Source organism: Salmo trutta, chromosome 5 (genome assembly GCF_901001165.1).
Source record: "Salmo trutta chromosome 5, fSalTru1.1, whole genome shotgun sequence".
Taxonomy (NCBI): Eukaryota; Metazoa; Chordata; class Actinopteri; order Salmoniformes; family Salmonidae; genus Salmo; species Salmo trutta.
In genome coordinates, this window is record NC_042961.1 from 45,054,450 (window position 1) to 45,077,172 (window position 22,723).

Below are 22,723 nucleotides of genomic sequence, written 5' to 3' on the forward strand. Positions count from 1 at the left end.
GTACACTCCACAGTACTCACCTCCCTCCCACTCCCATTCTCCCTACTTCCCATTTCCCCATGCAAATGAGAGTGAATGAGATTCATGCTCCAGGGATGCCGTTTCGAGGAATCCTCATACTTGCATGAGGGTGGAAAAAACAGACGCATACATCATGCAGGGGAAAAAGTTCCACCACAACAAGGAAAGGGGCTCTATTGTGTCTAATAGCAATACACTCCCTGCCACTAGTCAACAGAACAACAGAGCCTGCGCTAGGTTTAGAACGATCTAAGTGTGCATGCACGTTGGATAATGAGACAGATGGACAACACAGATTGCTGACATTAGCCTGCACTTGATCTAGATCATGATTCCTCGTCAAGCTAATAATTCATCAGAGGGGGCTCCATCTTGTTTGTTTTTTCACCAAACAAGCTGTGCACTATTGGCTGGCATAACACTTGACTGACCAAAGAATTGGAAACCATTGCGCGCTCTGAAATGGCAAACATCAGGTGCTTTTTTCGAGTGCTTCTTTGTCTGTATAGATCCTTGTGGTGAAGTGGCTCACTCAATTTGGTACCTTATAGTCCTGATCTTGAAAAATGCTTCAGTACTTTCCCACTTTCCACCTGTTTGTAATGCATTTGGAATACATTTATGGGCATCTATTAATTCAGAATGGCTTGCGGAATGGTTTGTAGAATAGCTTGTACTCTTTTAATGCAATATGGTTGTGATAAAAAGCAATATAAATCACAATCTATATCCATTTGGTTCATATCTAACATTTAACCAATGCTCTCTGAAAATGTCTAATGGTTTCTGGCCAACCATGAACATTCAAAGTTAGGCTAACTGAGGATGACATTACAGTAGCAGTCATCAGAAACAGTCCATATCAAAAATACATACTTTTTATTTGTGGCAGTGTGAACAGCTGCAGGAATCACTCTGAACTCTTGACGCAAGTGAAAAGGGGCCTTAAGAAAGACAAAGTGCGATGGTATGGAAGGAATAAGAGTTGACATACCTTTTGGCCACCGCCGCTGACTCATCCACTCTGTTGTCTCTGCTGTTAATTTTATAATGTTCTCCAAGGTAATGCGGAAAACTTAGAACGATTGCCACTATAAAACATTAATGGCGTCCACATACAACAATGTGCTGGCCTCTTTAACCCGTCCGGAAAAGTTTCGTGACAAAGCTCTCAATGTTCCTGACCTACGGGATGAATCAAAATCTGTTAAAAAAAAAGATGGTGATCTATAGAATATTTGGGTCAGGGAAACAATACAACTACAGAAGAAACATTTTTATAACGAGAGGAAAGTTGAAGAGTACCCCATGACTATGCAGTAAGAATAGTACCAACATTTAGATTTGTAATGCTGTTATTAAAAAGTATTCTGTTTTTAGAATCAGATCAGTAGACATCTAGAGAACCACGGCCAAACACCATCCCTGTATTTGTATTTGCATTTATTAGGGATCCCCTACTCTTCCTATGGTCCAAACACATTAAAGCACTTACATTACATTTAAAACAGCACATAATATAACATTACACCACTACATATCTACAATACAAAATGTACAATACAAAATGTGTAATACCACCATACAACAATATTACAATGTATGCGTATGCTTGTGTCTGTACCTTTGTGTGAGTCTCTTCACAGTCCCCGCTGTTCCATCAGGTGCATTTTTACCTGTTTTTTTTTATCGGATTCTACTGCTTGCATCAGTTACCTGATGTGGTATAGAGTTCCATGTAGTAATGGCTCCATGTAGTACTGTTCGCCTCCCATAGTCTGTTCTGGAATTGGATTGTGAAGAGACCTCTGGTGGCATGTCTTCTGGGGTATGCATGTGTGTCCGAGCTGTGCTAGTAGTTTAAACAGAAAGCTTGGAAACATTCAGCTTGTCAACACTTCTTACAAAAACAATTAGTGATGACGTAATCCCTCTTCCACTTTGAGCCATGAGAGATTGACATGCATATCAATAATGTTAGCTCTCCATGTACTTTTAAGGGCCAGCCGTGCTGCCCTGTTCTGAGCCAACTGCAATTTTCCTAAATCTCTCTTTGTGGCACCTGACCACACAACTGAACAGTATTCTAGGTGCAACAATGTAAATGTAAAACAAAACCAGGGTCTGTAGTACCTGCCTTGTTGATAGCGTTGTTAAGGCAGAGCAGCGCTTTATTATGGACAGACTTCTCCCCATCTTAGCTACTGTTGTATCAATATGTTTTGACCATGACAGTTTACAATCCAGGGTTACGCCAAGCATTTTAGTCATCTCAACTTGCTCAATTTCCATATTATTCATTAGGAGATGTAGTTGAGGTTTAGGGTTTAGTGAATGATTTCTCGCAAGTATTTTGAAATATTTAGGACTAACCTATTCCTTGCCACCCATTCTGAAACTAACTGGAGCTCTTCGTTAAGTGTTGCAGTCATTTCAGTTGCTGTAGTAGCCAACGTGTATAGTGTTGAGTCATCCGCATACATAGACACACTGACTTTACTTAAAGCCAGTGGCATGTCGTTAGTAAAGATTGAAAAGGGTAAGATTCTACCTGGATTATGTTGGAGGCTTCCATTAAAGAACACCCTCTGTGTTCTGTTATACAAGTAACTCTTTATGCACGATATAGCAGGGGGTGTAAAGCCATAACACATGTTTCTCCAGCAACAGACTATGACCCTGTGTCAGACAACTAGCCTGTTCTTAAATCATTAAAGTCTAACATCCTCTGCTCACTATATGGGGATATCTACAATACCTAAGTGCTGCTATGTCAACAGAATATCTGGAATAAACTCAGCAAAAAAAGAAACGTCCTCGCTCTGTCAACTGCATTTATTTTCAGCAAACTTAACATATTTACACAACAAGATTCAACAACTGAGACATAAACGAAACAAGTTCTACAGACATGTGACTAACAGAAATGGAATAATGTGTCCCTGAACAAAGAGGGGGTATAAATCAAAAGTAACAGTCAGTATCTGGTGTGGCCACCAGCTGCATTAAGTACTGCAATGCATCTCCTCCTCATGGACTGCACCAGATTTGGCAGTTCTTGCTGTGAGACGTTACCCCACTCTTCCAACAAGGCACCTGCAAGTTCCCAGACATTTCTGGGGGAATGGCCCTAGCCCTCACCCTCCGATCCAACAGGTCCCAGACGTGCTCAATGGGCTTGAGATCCGGGCTCTTCGCTAGCCATGGCAGAACACTGACATTCCTATCTTGCAGGAAATCATGCACAGAACGAGCAGTATGGCTGGTGGCATTGTCATGCTGGATGATCATGTCAGGATGAGCCTGCAGGAAGGGTACCACATGAGGGAGAAGGATGTTTTCCCTGTAACGCACAGCATTGAGATTGCATGCAATTACAACAAGCTCAGTCCGATGATGCTGTGACACACCGCCCCAGACCATGACGGACCCTCCAAATCCAGAGTACAAGCCTCGGTGTAATGCTCATTCCTTCAACGATAAACATGAATCTGACCATTACCCCTGGTGAGACAAAACCGCGACTCGTCAGTGAAGAGCACTTTTTGCCAGTCCTGTCTGGTCCAGCAACGGTGGATTTGTGCCCATAGGCAACGTTGTTGCAGGTGATGTCGGGTGAGGACCTGCCTAACAACAGGCCTACAAACCCTCAATCCAGCCTCTCTGAGCCTATTGCGGACAGTCTGAGCTCTGATGGAGGGATTGTGTGTTCCTGGTGTAACTCGGGCAGTTGTTGTTGCCATTCTGTACCTGTCTCGCAGGTGTGATGTTCGGCTGTACCGATCCTGTGCATATGTTTTTACACGTGGTCTGCCAGTGAGAGGACGATCAGCTGTCCGTCCTGTCTCCCTGTAGCGCTGTCTTAGGCATCTCACAGTACGGACATTGCAATTTATTGCCCTGGCCACATCTGCAGTCCTCATGCCTCCTTGCAGCATGCCTTAGGCACGTTCACCCAGATGAGCAGGGACCCTGGGCATCTTTCTTTTGGTGTTTTTCAGAGTCAGTAGAAAGGCCTCTTTAGTGTCCTAAGTTTCCATAACTGTGACCTTAATTGCCTACCATCTGTAAGCTGTTAGTGTCTTTACGACCGTTCCCCAGGTGCATGTTCATTAATTGTTTATGGTTCATTGAACAAGCATGGGAAACAGTGTTTAAACCCTTTCCAATGAAGATCTGTGAAGTTATTTGGATTTTTACGAATAATCTTTGAAAGACAGGGTCCTGAAAAGGGGACGTTTCTTTTTTTGCTGAGTTTAGATATGAAATCCTACTTTTTTACTTAGCTTTCCCAGACAAAGACGTAAGCTTTGTCCTGGACTCAAAAGCACGTTTTATCCAGGATAAGGCTTTAGTTTCCGGGAAACTGTCCCTTCGACTTTAGCCCTGCCATAATGACCAGGGTCACACTAATAGGGCACACAATGGAAAACGTTTGAAAAAACAATTGGAACAGAAAAAGAGTTTCTTATTGGATAAGTCCAAACATTTCAGTCAGGTTTCTTTGGTTTGGTGCCTAATGAACCCAACCCTGTTGTCTGAACTACCAATATGTCCACAGCTAGGCCAGTGGCGGCTGCAGCCAGCCAGGGATTCAGCCAGCCGATGCCCAGGGAGAATACCCTAACGAAAAGCAGCAGCACAGCTTGCACATCTATGAAAATATAATAGAAAACAGACCCCCCCTCCGACTTTTCCATCTCTCCTCATGTTCTGGCACAGGATTTATGGCTTCATTTTCTCTGGCCTTCAGTAAGGTGGCATCCTTTCCACAGATAGCACTGCTACCCACAAACTGATGAGCGCTTACGGAAAAGAACATGCACACAAACAACCACACATGTAGCCGCACACACACACACACACAGCAAAAATAAGCTGAAACACTCAAATTCATTCATGCTTGTGTCAGGGCAAGAAAGCAATATGTGTTTTCATATGTTGATTAACAGACAAGGCAAATTGGTTGGAGGGAAAATTGGATTTGAATGATGAGTTACGTACCTTGCGCATGTAAAAGCAGAGCGGGTGAGAGACATGGACTGGGTGCAAGGAACTTGTTTTTCTGTGTGCGGTGCGGGGGAGTGTTGTGGTCAAAGAGAAGACTGACGAGTGATTTAGTTGGCTGTTTATCAAAGAGTTATTTTTACCTGGGGCGACCAGGGCCTGCCTGCCTGGGCGCTGCAGTGTCTCAGCACCTCACCGTGATTAATTATAGCGGCATACAACGCGAGAAGCTCCACAGAGTCTTGAGTTTTCTGAAGAGAACATAAAGTGCTTGACTGTGTCGCATGGGGTGGGTATTTGGGTATGACCACAAGTCCAATTCACAGTTCACCCACTTATTTGCTTTTCTCCAAATGAGCCTGGAGCGCAATTAATTCAGACTTGGCACATCTCTGAATTGAGATGATTTGTTCCCTTGTTCACTAAAATAAAAGTGTATTGTATTGATACAATTTGCATTCATTCATCAGTCTTCCATCTTTATCAATGACCAAAGAAGACATTACCTGGATGGATTTATAAAAGTCAGCCTATCCTTCTTTTCAGTCCTGGATTGGACTTCCCTGAAGTACCCGGGCTAACAGTCAATATAGGAGCACAAAGTCAATCAGAAGGAATCAGAAACCGTGTCAACGGGACCAACAGTCTGATTCATCACTGTATAATCTTTACTTAAGCACTAGATCAGCACCTTCTGATTGACTTTGTGCTCCTATATTGACCTATGGGGACCTTCAATGTTGCAGAAATGTCTTGGTACCGTTCCCCAGATCTGTGCCTAGACACAATCCTGTCTCGGAGCTCTTACGGACAATTTCTTCAACTTCATGGCTTGGTTTTTGCTCTGAAATGCACTGTCAACTGTGGGACCTTATATAGACGGGTTGTGTGCCTTTCCAAATCATGTCCAATCAATTTAATTTACCACAAGTGGACTCCAATCAAGTTGCATAAACATCTCTGTCATGCCCTGATCTGTTTCACCTGTCCTTATGCTTGCCTCCAACCCCCTCCGGGTGTCGCTCATCTTCCCCATTATCCTCTGGGTACTTATACCTGTGTTCTCTGTTTGCCTGTTGCCAGTTCAGCTTGTTTGTCAAGTCAACCAGCATTTTGTCTCAGCTCCTGCTTTTCCCCAGTCTCTTTTTCTCGCCCTCCTGGTTTTGATAAAGAAACACTAACAATGAAGTTTAAATGTGTTAAGAACAAGTTAAAGTCAAAGTCATGAAATAATTGAATAAACCACCTTTGGGCTATGATAGAAAATATGCCTCTGTGGTCAAAATGACCCCAATCGGTAGTATGAGGGGTATTAATAATACTTTTCTTAATAACCATCATGTAGTGATCACTATTTAGACGGTATATCAAATCAAATCAAATTTATTTATATAGCCCTTCGTACATCAGCTGAAATCTCAAAGTGCTGTACAGAAACCCAGCCTAAAACCCCAAACAGCAAGCAATGCATGTGAAAGAAGCACGGTGGCTGGGAAAAACTCCCTATGAAAAACTCCTGAGAAAGGCCAAAAACCTAGGAAGAAACCTAGAGAGGAACCAGGCTATGAGGGGTGGCCAGTCCTCTTCTGGCTGTGCCGGGTGGATATTATAACAGAACATGGTCAAGATGTTAAAATGTTCGTAAATGACCAGCATGGTCAAATAATAATAATCATAGTAATTGTCGAGGGTGCAACAAGCACGTCCGGTGAACAGGTCAGGGTTCCGTAGCCGCAGGCAGAACAGTTGAAACTGGAGCAGCAGCATGGCCAGGTGGACTGGGGACAGCAAGGAGTCATCATGCCAGGTAGTCCTGAGGCATGGTCCTAGGGCTCAGGTCCTCCGAGAGAAAGAAAGAAAGAGAGAAAGAGAGAATTAGAGAGAGCATATTTACATTCACACAGGACACCGGATAAGACAAGAGAATACTCCAGATGTAACAGACTGACCCTAGCCCCCCGACACATAAACTACTGCAGCATAAATACTGGAGGCTGAGACAGGAGGGATCAGAAGACACTGTGGCCCCATCCGATGATACCCCCGGACAGGGCCAAACAGGCAGGATATAACCCCACCCACTTTGCCAAAGCACAGCCCCCACACCACTAGAGGGATATCTACAACCACCAACTTACCGTCCGAAGACAAGGCCGAGTATAGCCCACAAAGATCTCCGCCACGGCACAACCCAAGGGGGGGGCGCCAACCCAGACAGGAAGACCACGTCAGTGGCTCAACCTACTCAAGTGACGCACCCCTCCCATGGACGGCATGGAAGAACACCAGTAAGTCAGTGACTCAGCCCCTGTAAAAGGGTTAGAGGCAGAGAATCCCAGTGGGAAGAGGGGAACCGACAAGGCAGAGACAGCAAGGGCGGTTCGTTGCTCCAGCCTTTCCGTTCACCTTCACACTCCTGGGCCAGACTATACTTAATCATAGGACCTACTGAAGAGATAAGTCTTCAGTAAAGACTTAAAGGTTGAGACTGAGTCTGCGTCTCTCACATGGGTAGGCAGACCATTCCATAAAAATGGAGCTCTATAGGAGAAAGCCCTACCTCCAGCCGTTTGCTTAGAAATTCTAGGGACAATTAGGAGGCCTGCGTCTTGTGACCGTAGCGTACGTGTAGGTATGTACGGCAGGACCAAATCGGAAAGATAGGTAGGAGCAAGCCCATGTAATGCTTTGTAGGTTAGCAGTAAAACCTTGAAATCAGCCCTTGCCTTAACAGGAAGCCAGTGTAGGGAGGCTAGCACTGGAGTAATATGATCAAATTTTTTGGTTCTAGTCAGGATTCTAGCAGCCGTATTTAGCACCAACTGAAGTTTGTTTAGTGCTTTATCCGGGTAGCCGGAAAGTAGAGCATTGCAGTAGTCGAGCCTAGAAGTAACAAAAGCATGGATTAGTTTTTCTGTGTCATTTTTGGACAGAAAGTTTCTGATTTTTGCAATGTTACGTAGATGGAAAAAAGCTGTCCTTGAAGCAGTCTTGATATGTTCTTCAAAAGAGAGATCAGGGTCCAGAGTAACGCCGAGGTCCTTCACAGTTTTATTTGAGACGACTGTACAACCATCCAGATTAATTGTCAGATTCAACAGAAGATCTCTTTGTTTCTTGGGACCTAGGACAAGCATCTCTGTTTTGTCCGAGTTTAAAAGTAGAACATTTGCAGCCATCCACTTCCTTATGTCTGAAACACAGGCTTCTAGCGAGGGCAATTTTGGGGCTTCACCATGTTTCATTGAAATGTACAGCTGTGTGTCGTCCGCATAGCAGTGAAATTTAACATTATGTTTTCGAATGACATCCCCAAGAGGTAAAATATATAGTGAAAACAATAGTGGTCCTAGAACGGAACCTTGAGGAACACCAAAATGTACAATTGATTTGTCAGAGGACGAACCATTCACAGAGACAAACTGATATCTTTCCGACAGATAAGATCTAAACCAGGCCAGAACTTGTCCATGTAGACCAATTTGGGTTTCCAATCTCTCCAAAAGAATGTGGTGATCGATGGTATCAAAAGCGGCACTAAGATCTAGGAGCATGAGGACAGATGCAGATACTGAAAGAATATGAAAATGGAGACCAATGTTCATACTCTGGAGTATTCCTGGATGACAGAAAGGATTCATACTCTTAGACTTATTCCACATTGTTGTGTCACAGCCTGAATTCAAAAGGGATTTTATCGTTTTCCCCCCCTCACCCATCTCTGCACAATACCCCATAATTACAAAGTGAAAACATGTTTTTTGAAGTTTTTGCAAATGTTTTGAAAATGAAACAGAAATCTAATTTACATAAGTATTCATACCCCTTTGCTATGACACTCCAAATTGAGCGTAGGTGCATCCAATTTCCTTTGATCATCCTTGATGTCACAACTTGATTGTCTGGACATGATTTAGAAAAAAACTGCTGTTTATACAAGGCCCCACAGTTGACAATGCATGTCAGAGAAGAAATTATAGCATGAAGCCCAAGGAACTGTCCTTAGATTTCCAAGATAGAATTGTGATGAGGCATATACAGTATCTGGGAAAGGGTATAAAACAATTTCTAGAGTGTTGAAAGTTTCCAAGAGCACAGTGGTCATCATCATCTGGAAATGTAATAAATATGGAACTACCCAGACACTGCCTAGAGTTGGTTGTCTGACCAAACTGAGCAACCGGGCAAGAAGGACCTTGGTCAGGGAGGCGACCAAGACCCCAATGACGACTCTGACAGAACTACAGAGTTCCTTGGCTGAGATGGGAGAACCTGCCAGAAGGATAATAGTCTCTACAGCACTTCACCAATCTAGGCTTTATGGGAGAGTGGCCAGACGGAAGCCACTCCTGAGTAAAAGTCAACTGACAGCACACCTGGAGTTTGCAAAAAGACGGAAGCTACTCCTGAGTAAAAGGCACATGACAGCCCACCTGGAGTTTGCAAAAACGCATATGAAAGACCGATCAAAAATCTAAAGATTCAACAGGACAATGTCTCCAAGCATACAGCCAAAGCAACGCTGGAATGGCTTTAGAACAAGAAGGTGAAAGTCCTTGAGTGGCCGAGCCAAAGCCCAGACTTAAATCACATTGAAAATCTATGGAAAGACTTGAAGATTGCTGTTCACCGCCGCTTCCCATCTAACTTAAGAGCTTGAGAAAATCCCCAAATCCAGATGTGCAAAGGTGATACAGACATGCCCAAGACAGCCAAAGTGTAATCACAGCCAAAGTTGCATCTACAAAGTATTGACTGAGGGGTGTGAATATTTATGTAAATGAGATATTTCTGTGTTTGACTACATGTTTTCACTGTCATTATGTGGTATTGTGTGTATTTGTATGAGAAAAATCTATCTAATCCATTTTGAATTGAATATTTTCTGAAGGCACTGTGTGTCATCAGCGGGTCTGTAACTTGTGTCTGGGTGCATATCGCTAAAAGCATACGTAATTAGTCTACACTTCTGTATGTTCATAGAAGTAATTATGGCGCTTAAGTGCAATGAGGTAGTCCTACAGTAATAAATATCTTTCATTGAAGCAAACTGCGGCAAAATGAATATATCCAACACCATTCATTAGCCTGATGCTTTCTTTATGTGTTCTGATTAGTTGTCAGACCTGGGATATAAAATGGCCACTAATGGCTGAGAACCATTAGTCACAGTTCACACAAATCCAGCCTTTAGCATCACTTTGATGGAGTAGAAAAAACATATTTGAAACCAAAATGAATGTATGGTAAAACACAGTTGGCGCACATGTTCTAATAATAACGCTCTCTCTGATAAAAAAAAAAAACTAGCCATCTATAGTATGTTAACCCATAATAATTTCTGCATTTATTCATTCGCTCCTGTTTTGTTCAAAGCCTATTGATCTTTATTTAGATGAAGTGTGAATTAAAATGCCAATGCAACCCAGAGACTAAAGTGGCTCTAGGGGGCCTCGCCAGCAGTTGACAGTGGACAAACAGAATACATGATTAAATAGTCTGGCTGGCTCTTTGTCACGACAGATATACCAACTTGTCTGGCAGGTGAAACAGAGTTGCTTGCTCAAAATCAAACCATGTCCCCCACTGTGGTCACCGACCCTTTCACCCGATCACGGCTCAATCAGACATACGTTTCCAGCTTTTATCTCAGCGAGGCCCCTGTTCCGAGCTCGAAACAGTAACCGAAAATGATCATGTAATTTGTGTAAAATGCTTCAGTGCATACAGAGATAATTATAAGCCAATAACACAATATTAAGCCAGTTGTCTTAAACAGTCAATATAAGTAGCCATTGTTGCCAAACTGTGGGTTTAAATAGTATTTACACTCTACTATATGTTGCACTTCTATACAACTACATATTAGGGAGTCTATGAAAGCCACTCATGGGAATCTGTGCCAGGCAGATAGCCTAGTGGTTAGAGTGTTGGGCCAGTAACCGAAAGGTTGCTGGATCGAATCCCTGAGCTAACAAGGTAAAAATCTGTCATTCTGCCCATGAACAAGGCTTATATTGACTGTTCCCCAGTAGGCTGTCATTGTAAATAAGAATTTGTTCTTAATTGATTTAAAAAATATATATATATATTCAGTATATATATAAGCCCAAGTAAATTCCCAGAAGAAAGCCTTTACTCCTCTCATTGTCATCAACCCATTTCTCAGTCTCTCAGAGCTGCAGTCAATGATCTCTCCTCTGTTTGAGTGGGGGAGTATCTAGCCAGAGAGCCAGTGAAGTATTGCAGGCCATTTTCATATTAGAGATCGAAATTGGGAACCTCTCCAGATACTATCACAGGCTAGATTATTAAGTGCGGTGCCACTCCAGAGTGGAGGGAAAGAGATTAGTGGCAGTCATATATTGAGTCTGGACCTGAGTATGCCCTGCCGATCACACACTGCTGGGTGACTGTGTTTCAGCCACCTGGGTGTTAATATTTGACCTTGTGGAAGTGTAGACACAATCTGTATATGATGACAACTTAACCGTCCTTCAGTTTCCAGTCTTGGTCCTAAATACTACTTGTGTGTGCAAATGTATGAATAATATATTCCGTACATGGGGAAATGTTCGATTTAAAGTGTTATTAGTGTGGCTAAATTAGCAAGGTAAAACAAGATACTATTGCTAAAACATATTCAGAGCCTTTAAACACGCTTCCATTTCAATTAGACCCGTGTTGTACGACAAAAGCATGGGGGGGAGAAAGAGATGATAGAGAATCACCATTCATTTCAAACAGCTTGGACAATGGAAATAATGCCACTACTTAGGAGAGATTGATTTCCATTGACAACAGTTTAAAATGTGCTAGCCTTGATTAGTCATAATCAGCAGCTTCCACACAAAATGAAAAATTAATAGCAAAAGCTCCTTACGCTGTCTCATCCCTTTCTTTCTATAGCAACTCAGCTCCTAACCTAATTTACAGTCACACTTGAAATCAGGTTTTGATGTGGATACTATTTTTTGGTTAATCCATCCTCTCCTTCCTGTGGGAGAATAAATAAATACAAATACAATTATTATAAAGGAGTCTCAAGGACTGCACCCAGGAATGCAGCCAATTGTAGCTGGACATGTGCTGTGGAACATCTAACTGTGATTCGGGAGTCATGGGGAATACAATTGGCTGTGTGCATTGTGTCTTGATTGATACAATTGGCTGGGTAAAACCTCAGATTTGATGTGACATCAGAATGTCTATGAGGTGTGCTAATAGAAATCACAGGCAAGCCAAGTTGTATTGAAATTAATTCAATACGAAAGGTGATATTCTATACTGTTGCCTTACATTCAAATCCAAAATAGCTTCACTGCCTATATACATGTGGTAAGGACTGTATGTTGTTCCTTCATTGCAAGTGGTTGGAGCAGATATGCATAGCCCACTGCCAAGGACTTCCCTCCTCCTGCGTAATGCAGTGTAATTTCAAGAACAAGACTCAGTGAAAGTCCTGCGGTGGAAAATCCTTGACAGGGCATGCATCACATCCTAATTAGTCTGCAGTCCCCAATGAGTCATATTATTCTGTTTCTTCTTCTTCTAGAAATCAGAGCCTGAGCGTACTAGGGCTAGCAAGGTCACTGATATATAATATAATCAAATATATGCCATTTAGCAGGCTTACAGTCATGCGTGCATACACTACCGGTCAGAAGTTGAAGAACACCTACTCATTCAAGGGTTTTCTTTATTTTTACTATTTTCTACATTGTAGAATAATTGTGAAAACATCAAAACCATGAAATAACACATATGGAATCATGTAGTAACCAAAAAAGTGATAAACAAATGAAAATATGTTTTATATTTGATTCTTCAAATAGCCACCCTTTTCCTTGATGACAGATTTGCACACTCTTGGTATTCTCTCAACCAGCTTCACGTGGAATGCTTTTCCAACAGTCTTGAAGGAGTTCCCACTTATGCTGAGCAGTAGGTTGGCTGCTTTTTCTTCACTCTGCGGTCCGACTCATCCCAAACCATCTCAATTTGGTTGAGGTTCGAGGGATTGTGGAGGCCAGGTCATCTGATGCAGCACTCCATCACTCTCCTTGGTCAAATAGCCCTTTACACAGCCTGGAGGTGTGTTGGGTCATTGTCCTGTTGAAAAACAAATGATAGTCCCACGAAGCCCAAACCAGATGGGATGCTGTGGTAGCCATGCTGGTTAAGTGTGCTTGAATTCTAAATAAATTACAGTGTCACCAGCAAAGCACCATAACACCTCCTCCTCCATGCTTTACGGTGGGAAATACAAATGCAGAGATCATCTGTTCACCCACACCGCATCTCACAGACACAGTGGTTGGAACCAAAAATCTCCAACTGGGATTCGAGACCAAAGGACACATTTCCACCGGTCTAATGTCCATTGCTCGTGTTTCTTGGCCCACACAAGTCTCTTATTCTTATTTGTGTCCTTAAGTAGTGGTTTCTTTGCAGCAATTCGACCATGAAGGCCTGATTCACACAGTCTCCTCTGAACAGTTGATGTTGAGATGTGTCTGTTACTTGAACTCTGTGAAGCATTTATTTGGGCTGCACTTTCTGAGGCTGGTAACTCTAATAAACTCATCCTCTGCAGCAGAGGTAAGTCTGGGTCTTTCATTCCTGAGGCGGTCCTCATGAGAGCCAGGTGTAGCCCCTGATGTTTTTTGTGACTGCACTTGAAGAAACTTCGAAAGTTCTTGAAATGTTCCACACTGACTGACCTTCATGTCTTAAAGTAATGATAGACTGCCGTTCCTCTTTGCTTATTTGAGCTGTTCTTGCCATGATATGGACTTGGTATTTTACCAAATATACCACCACTACCTTGTCACAACACAACTGATTGGCTCAAACGCATTAAGAAGGAAATTAACTTTTAAGAAGGCATACCTGTTAATTGAAATGCATTCCAGGTGACTACCAAATGAAGTTGGTTGAGAATGCCAAGCGTGTGCAAAGCTGTCATCAAGACAAAGGGTGGCTATTTGAAGAATCTCAAATATATACTGCTCAAAAAAATAAAGGGAACACTTAAACAACACATCCTAGATCTGAATGAAAGAAATAATCTTATTAAAAACGTTTTTCTTTACATAGTTGAATGTGCTGACAACAAAATCACATAAAAATAATCAATGGAAATCCAATTTATCAACCCATGGAGGTCTGGATTTGGAGTCACACTCAAAATTAAAGTGGAAAACCACACTACAGGATGATCCAACTTTGATGTAATGTCCTTAAAACAAGTCAAAATGAGGCTCAGTAGTGTGTGTGGCCTCCACGTGCCTGTATGACCTCCCTACAACGCCTGGGCATGCTCCTGATGAGGTGGCGGATGGTCTCCTGAGGGATCTCCTCCCAGACCTGGACTAAAGCATCCGCCAACTCCTGGACAGTCTGTGGTGCAACGTGGCGTTGGTGGATGGAGCGAGACATGATGTCCCAGATGTGCTCAATTGGATTCAGGTCTGGGGAACGGGCGGGCCAGTCCATAGCATCAATGCCTTCCTCTTACAGGAACTGCTGACACACTCCAGCCACATGAGGTCTAGCATTGTCTTGCATTAGGAGGAACCCAGGGCCAACAGCACCAGCATATGGTCTCACAAGGGGTCTGAGGATCTCATCTCGGTACCTAATGGCAGTCAGGCTACCTCTGGCGAGCACATGGAGGGCTGTGCGGCCCCCCAAAGAAATGCCACCCCACACCATGACTGACCCACCGCCAAACCGGTCATGCTGGAGAATGTTGCAGGCAGCAGAATGATCTCCACGGCGTCTCCAGACTCTGTCACGTCTGTCACGTGCTCAGTGTGAACCTGCTTTCATCTGTGAAGAGCACAGGGCACCAGTGGCGAATTTGCCAATCTTGGTGTTCTCTGGCAAATGCCAAACGTCCTGCACGGTGTTGGGCTGTAAGCACAACCCCCACCTGTGGACGTCGGGCCCTCATACCACCCTCATGGAGTCTGTTTCTGACCGTTTGAGCAGACACATGCACATTTGTGGCCTGCTGGAGGTCATTTTGCAGGGCTCTGGCAGTGCTTCTCCTGCTCCTCCTTGCACAAAGGCGGAGGTAGCGGTCCTGCTGCTGGGTTGTTGCCCTCCTACGGCCTCCTCCACATCTCCTGATGTACTGGCCTGTCTCCTGGTAGTGCCTCCATGCTCTGGACACTACTCTGACAGACACAGCAAACCTTCTTGCCATAGCTCGCATTGATGTGCCATCTGGATGAGCTGCACTACCTGAGCCACTTGTGTGGGTTGTAGAGTCCGTCTCATGCTACCACTAGAGTGAAAGCACCGCCAGCATTCAAAAGTGACCAAAACATCAGCCAGGAAGCATAGGAACTGAGAAGTGGTCTGTGGTCCCCACCTGCAGAACCACTCCTTTATTGGGGGTGTCTTGCTAATTGCCTATAATTTCCTCCTTTTGTCTTTTCCATTTGCACAACAGCATGTGAAATTTATTGTCAATCAGTGTTGCTTCCTAAGTGGACAGTTTGATTTCACAGAAGTGTGATTGACTTGGAGTTACATTGTATTGTTTAAGTGTTCCCTTTATTTTTGTTGAGCAGTGTATTTTGATTTGTTTAACACTTTTTTGGTTACTACATGATTCTATATGTGTTATTTCATAGTTTTGATGTCTTCACTATTATTCTAAAATGTAGAAAATAGTAAAAATAAAGAAAAACCCTTGAATGGGTAGGTGTTCTAAAACTTTTGACCAGTAGTATACATCTTGACCCAATGTACATACACTACAAGTGCAGAGGTTGGTTTATCAGTCTGTGCCAGGCTATGCTATTATGCTTATTATCCTGCTGGCTAACAAATATGATCCTTTGAGTGGATCATCAAATCAAATCAAATGATTTCATTTGTCACATGCGCCAATACAACAGCTGTAGACCTTACAGTGAAATGCTTACTTACAAGCCCTTAACCAACAATGCAGTTTTAAGAAAAAAAGTGTTCAAGTATTTACTAAAATAAACTGAAGTAAAACATTTGTCAACAACACATGACAAATGTTTAAGTGTGAATGCATCAGATTTTAGAGGTTAACTTTGGCATTGTTTTGCCGTAGTTCCCTATTTCTGTTCATGCAGCATGTCTAGTTTCCCCACCAGTAGAGGCTCCTTAGAGGAGGAAGGAGAGGACCATAACTTTATCATTTTTAGATGAAACTATAATAAATATATTCACGTAATCAAATAATTGATTAAAATACACTGTTTTGCAATGGAGGGCTAAAGTAGCCTCAACAGCACTCTGTAGGGTAACACCATGGTTTTCGTCCTCATCTCGGTACATTGACTTCAATACAATACCTTGGAGGCTCATGGTTCTCGGCCCCTTCCATAAAATTACACCGTAATTATGACAACTTCTGGAGAGCTTCCTACAACCTATCAGAGCTCTTGCAGCATGAATTGACATGTTGTCAACTCAATCAAAGGATCAGAGTATGCATCTAGTACTGAATACATAAGCTACAGCTAGCTAGCACTGTAGTGCATAAAATGTGGTGAATAGTTGACTCAAAGTGAGAGCTATAGCTATCCAACTCTGGAACTCTTCCAAATCAAGGTATGCTTTTGGTTTTATTGATTTGTTGCCACTGGGGCCTGTCGGTGTAACTGCTAAACTGCTTGCTGACTGTACTCTGTACTGCATGGTTGTAGCGGGTATACTAATGCGTTAGTTCTGGTAGTTATGGTGACTATGACGGTACTAACGTCGTTAGCTAATACGGTGACAATGATGTAGGCTGTGTGTAGCGGTAGGCGGTTATGATATGAAGCTTTAACTTGGAAAGGTTTTTTTGCCTGGTCACAGACAGCTGATGTGTTGTGCACTGAAGTCCACAAGTGAAGGGACAAAGTGAGAAGAGGAGGAGAGTGAGTAGATGAGAGAAGGAATTATACGTGGCTGCTATGAAAGTGAACTGTGTTTGCATGTGATCAGGGGTGTATTCATTCTGCCGATTCTGTTGAAAAACATTTCTTAAATGGAAGCAAATGGAGCGAAACCGGGATAAACGTACCTTAATTGGTCCAATAGAAACTCTCGTTTGCAACGGTTGGACTATTGATCACACGCTAGATCAGCTAGATGCAGGCAAAAGTGTGCCAGGCAGTGTTGAATGTGTCACTGTCTGTCACCTTGATTACTCTATTTGTTCTCTAGACCTGTGCTCCTATGTTGTAAACGTTCATTCATAGGCTAGGTTGTAGCAACCTCATGATGTTTATAGGGAAAATTTGAGTATCATGTAGTAGCCTAAACCTATCGATGTAACATTGAACTGGGTGAATGGAATATGAATGACAGTCATCCAATATGCTGTAATAGAAATAAGGCCATGCTCATAATAAAAACGGCCATCCTCCCTCATGTTAAACATCACGACTGCCCCTGTTCCCCACATACCATCTAGCCTGGTTGCCGTTCAGCTATTATATTCCACTTCTTGCCACTCCTGTCATTTGCCAAAGAGACTGGCTTTTCTGCAATTTTCAAATATGAACATTCTATCTTTAAAGAGCAAGGAGATCAGAGGATTTGATCCTGATTCGATAACCCTCACATCTATCATTCAAGCGCAATGTTTATGCAAATTAGGAAAATGTTCTAACTTAATTCATACATTTGATTGGAAACATTCTAACATTGGGCCTTCTGACATAATACATTGAATTGTAAACAAAACATTGAGCGCAGGGAGAACAGAGGATTCCCGTTTATTCAATTTTTACCACCAGCCAATGTGATCACATCACACCAGAGAAGCTCTCGATATTCAAACTTCCCTGCCAGTTCATTGTGAATGTTGTAGCCTATTTTATTTTGAGCAAACTAGAGCGAGGTGGTTCTTTCCTTGAATATATTTATTTTTGAATTGCTCAAAATAAGTGACCAAACTGTATTGCTACTTCTGGGACATGCATTGAGCTAGGCTACTGGTTCAAGAGCTATAAGAGGAATAGAGAGAGGATGGAAGAGAGGGAGGCAGTGAAGATACCAGCAGAGATGAATTGGGCAAGAATGAATTGGGCAAGAAGGGAACAGTGAAGACAGTGATGCGTAAATTATAAGTTAATTCATAGGCTGGGACTGGGCTATTATTCCACCATTCATATGCTAGCCTATATATTAGGCCTAGCCTGCAGTGAATGTGCTATGCAAGCCAGAGACAAAAAATGTTTTTGTCTGATGCACGTTTAATGCCAATGAATTGAAGTTAAACATTGTCAGTTTAATTAAATGTGCAATAAAAAAAGTATAGTGCCAAGGCATATTTAATGAAACCCTGGCGATCATAATGATTCCCCACTGAGTTCCTTTTTGGGAATGGCAAGTTCACGTTCTCATCCATAGACACATATCAAGTGCAAGTGTGCTGCCGTGGATCGCTAAAATAATGATTATGATCACATTTCCTCAATTTAAATATTAGGCCTATGGCGACCACCTATAGATTTGGCATCCTAGCACAAGTGATCAGTGTAGCCTTTTGGAGTCTAGACATGATGAAAACATGTCTTCACACCTAAAATTAAAGTCATCAGGCATCAGTCAGACTCAATTGAATGAAGAATTACAGTTAGGGGTCTCCCGAGTGGCGCAGCGGTCTAAGGCACTGCATTGCAGTGCTTGAGGCGTCACTACAGACACCGGTTCGATCTCGCAGCCAGCAGCGACCGGGAGACCCATGAGGTGGCGCACAATTGGCCCAGCGGTGTCCAGGTTAGGGGAGGGTTTGGCCGGCCGGGATGTCCTTGTCCCATCGCTCTCTAGCGACTCCTGTGGAGGGCCGGGCGCACGCAGGCTGGCACGGTCACCAGTTGTACGGTGTTTCCTCCAACACATTGGTGCGGCTGGCTTCAGGGTTATGCGAGCAGTGTGTCAAGAAGCAGTGTGGATTGGCAGGGTCGTGTTTCGGAGGACGCATGGCTCTCAACCTTGTCCGTATGGGAGTTGCAGTGTTTGGACAAGACTGTAACTACCAATTTGGATATCACGAAATTGGGAAGAAAAAGGGGTAAAAGGTAAAAAATAAAAAGTTAGGAAAAAACTAATCTCGTGCGAATCTTCTGGAATAAGGCATATGCTCAGCTAATAATTACATAACCAACGTCTCTAGTAATAGGCCTAATATAGCCGTCTTTCTCGCCACCCTTTAAATTAATGTAATGTAATAAGGAAAGGTTGGTGTTATGCTATAATGTTGCCTAGGCCTACTTTGATGGACTACAACCAAGATTTGAAGGTGAGCATAGGTTTTGAATAAGTTTTTTAGGAAAGGAGGAATGTGATTTATGTGTGTCTGAGATGCGCTGGTGGCTTTGATGGGTCCGTTTAGGGTGTGTGAGTTCACTAAATCACTCCATGTCCTTTCAGAAAGTTTCCTAAAGTAGCCGGTCTGGACTCCATCTTTTAAGAGAGGAGGGAAAATAATATAACCCGAAATGGGCATAACAACAATGGAAGTAAGTTGACAGGTGGCAGTTTCTTTAGTTTCTTTCCTCTCGTTAATGGAGACTGAAGCAAATGTAAAGGACGTCACGCTGCTTGCTTAGAGAGTGCCTATTCCTGACGATTCGGCCACTAACTGTCACTAACTCGGGACCTCTGCCTTGCTAGCACACGTGACTGCCCTCTTGAAGCGTCTTACCAGTCCGTGCCACATAGTCTGGCCATCGCAATATAAATTGACAACCATGTGCTCAATTAAAGAGGACAAACAGGACCGAGTCCTCGAAGGTCGCACTCCATGTTGTTAAACAGGAGGTTACTGTAAAAGGTGAAATCCCTGTCCCAAAAATAGACCTGGGAATGCAGTCATGCTCAAGACATGGCTGGGAAACTGTCATGGAAAGTCACAGTTTGATGGTTGGTGTTGGTTTCAGACTCCCCAGTTCCTGGCATTTTCAGGTGTTTCTCAGGGTTTTCAGATCAGTGCAGATGGCCAAGATAAGATGACGAGAGCAAGACTACTGAGATGCTATCTCCAGCTGCCAGGGGTTTGCTCTAACAATTCATACTGGGAAGAACAACAAATTGTGGCATTTGTAAGGCCCTTCATAGTGCTGAGTGATCCTTCAAAGTTGCTGTGACTATCCTTTGTAATATTTTAATAAGATATGAAAGCTTAAGAGGTGACATTGACAAGCTGAGAGCAACTTCAAAAGGGTACTTCAAAATGTACCTTTTTCAGCATTACTGTTTACAGTACTGCAATCCATGTCACCTAATTGTAAACAAAGGTGAGGACAACAGCGAGAACAGCACACACCGTGTCAGTTCAGGATGGAAACTACCATAACAGTCGTCATATATAGCCCCCCCCCTCAGTCACACGTCTGATAAATTTTTGTATTTTCTTCAAAGCGGAGATGGATCACGCACTTTGGGCCCTGGGTGAAATAGTTTCTCTGAAACTCTCCTATGGGTGTGAGCCACAGACTGTATGCCTCCGAGGCAAACACCAGGGCTCATCTCTTGACCCTAGACCGCCTTGACTAGTCTGCTACGTGCTGTTACAGCTTTCAGACACAGAGGATCCCTGTTGCACTGAGGCCAAGCTGGTTGGATTCCTGCATACGTGTCTGTCCTTATTAAGAGGAGAGATGAGAGACTACGGGTTCAGAAGAAACTGTGTTTTTATCTCTGCAGTCATACTATTATCCTCTCCTCCTTATTTCCTCCTTTTCACTTTGCATTGACAGCCGAAAACTCTGAAGTCTCATCTCACTGAGAAGAAGCTCGGAGGGGATGAAGTAAAACATCAGCAATTGGTTCCTACGAGACTTTGAGCGTTTGAGAGACATCATTTCAATCTAGCTTCAAGAGAGGATATCATTAGGAGTGGCACCCACTCTAAGATCTTTGAGATTATGCCAATGAAAGGCTTCTTCCTGTCAAGGCGATAATGCAAAATGTTGTATTTGATCGTTATCTGGGTAGAGAGAGAGAGAGAGAATAAGTCAATCTGAACCTTTACTAGGGACAAGTTAATGAAGAGTTGTTGATGAAAGCAGTAGTGTTTTATCACAGACTTTTCTCTTTGATCCTGTTTAATGCTACATCATTACCCTGCTGAGTCTTTGAGAGTTTTATTTAATTTTATTGGGGTGAGGGGTACAGGGTTAGATTTAGGTTTTCTATGAGGGGGTGGGAAGGTACAGCACACACATTACAATATACCAACTATATTTTACCTCATAAGCTACAATTCATAGGACTATCAGACTATTTTGTTCTCGTTCTCCCTATACAGGAAATGCCTGGTCTGCAGTAAGCCAACATATCTGCATTCATTTTACGTCAACTCTTTTTACAACTTTACAACTTTTTTCATCACTTTTTCTGGATTGCCCTTCATCCTTGGTCAGCCCAAAACTCCATCTGTCAACACAAGAGATCCGTTGTTAATTTATATTCATTTTCCCTTGATATGATAGACAGCGCCTCACCCTGCAGCCTAATTGCTTTCATCATGGAGGAAGTCCTCTGTTCACATTCCACGCTGTTGTAACTCAAGCAGATAATCTAGTCCTGGCACAGGTGTAGTCGTGGCGACAGCCATGACAAATATTACTGCTCATGTTAAGCTGCCTGTACTCTACTATTCAAAATACTGTTAAGTGGCAATACAAGTCAGAGGAAAACATACCTTGGTTTAAATGGCATTTGTTATAGCACAATGGAACCAATGGAATAGTCCCAAATTTGCAAACTCCACCTATCTGGCACTCCAAACAGCCTCAATCAAATGTTCAAATTATTGCTATGGTTATAACTAATTCATTATTAGGTAGAAGATAAAAGGTAGAAGGTAGAAGATAAAAAGGTCAGGCTCTGGACCTCGTAGGGTAAGAGTTGAATACGCCTGGTATAATATATATTCAACAAGCCAAATAGCATTTTGACCTTAAACGCTAACATGCTGTGTCATTTACATAATTACATTTACACATTTTTGAACATCCTTTGACAGCATTGTTTATTTCACTAATTTCAAAAAGACGATTACATTTTCAATTTAGGAACAGGGATTTGATAACGATCAGGCTTGAAGTTTTGAAGCTATTTCATGGGAAAATCAAAAATATACTACACCAAGGCCACCTATAGAGTATCTGAGTATAAGTCATAATACCCATAAAACCTAGCGGTCAAACAAGGAAATGGTACCAATCATTTTCCACATAGGGGATTTTAGAGTAACTTAAAAAGAAGGGCTATGTTTTATGACATGCTTATCCTGGCGTGACATTTTGATAAACGTCTAAATATCTCTAGGACAAGGTGACTTTTATCAATATATTCACCTGTTTTTAGTCCCCAAAAAATAAATTCTACAAATACCATGATGATCTGGACGAAACTGTTGAATCAAGGCAAAGGTAAGAATCTCTGGATTAACTATCTAATGTTAACTAAATGTGGTAATGAACAAATTGGCAACATTTCTTTAAATGGACAATTCTGTGAACTGTCTTGTGCAAGTTTTAAATTGAGACAATACCTGTTAGCAAAGGTGTCAGCTAGAGATGACATGTAGGAGCTTGTAATCTTGCATGATGTTTGCTTTGATGCTAATTAGCATTTTCAAATCTGAGTAAATAGAGCCAAATATATTGATAAAAGTCACCTTGTCTGAGAGATTTACATGGTT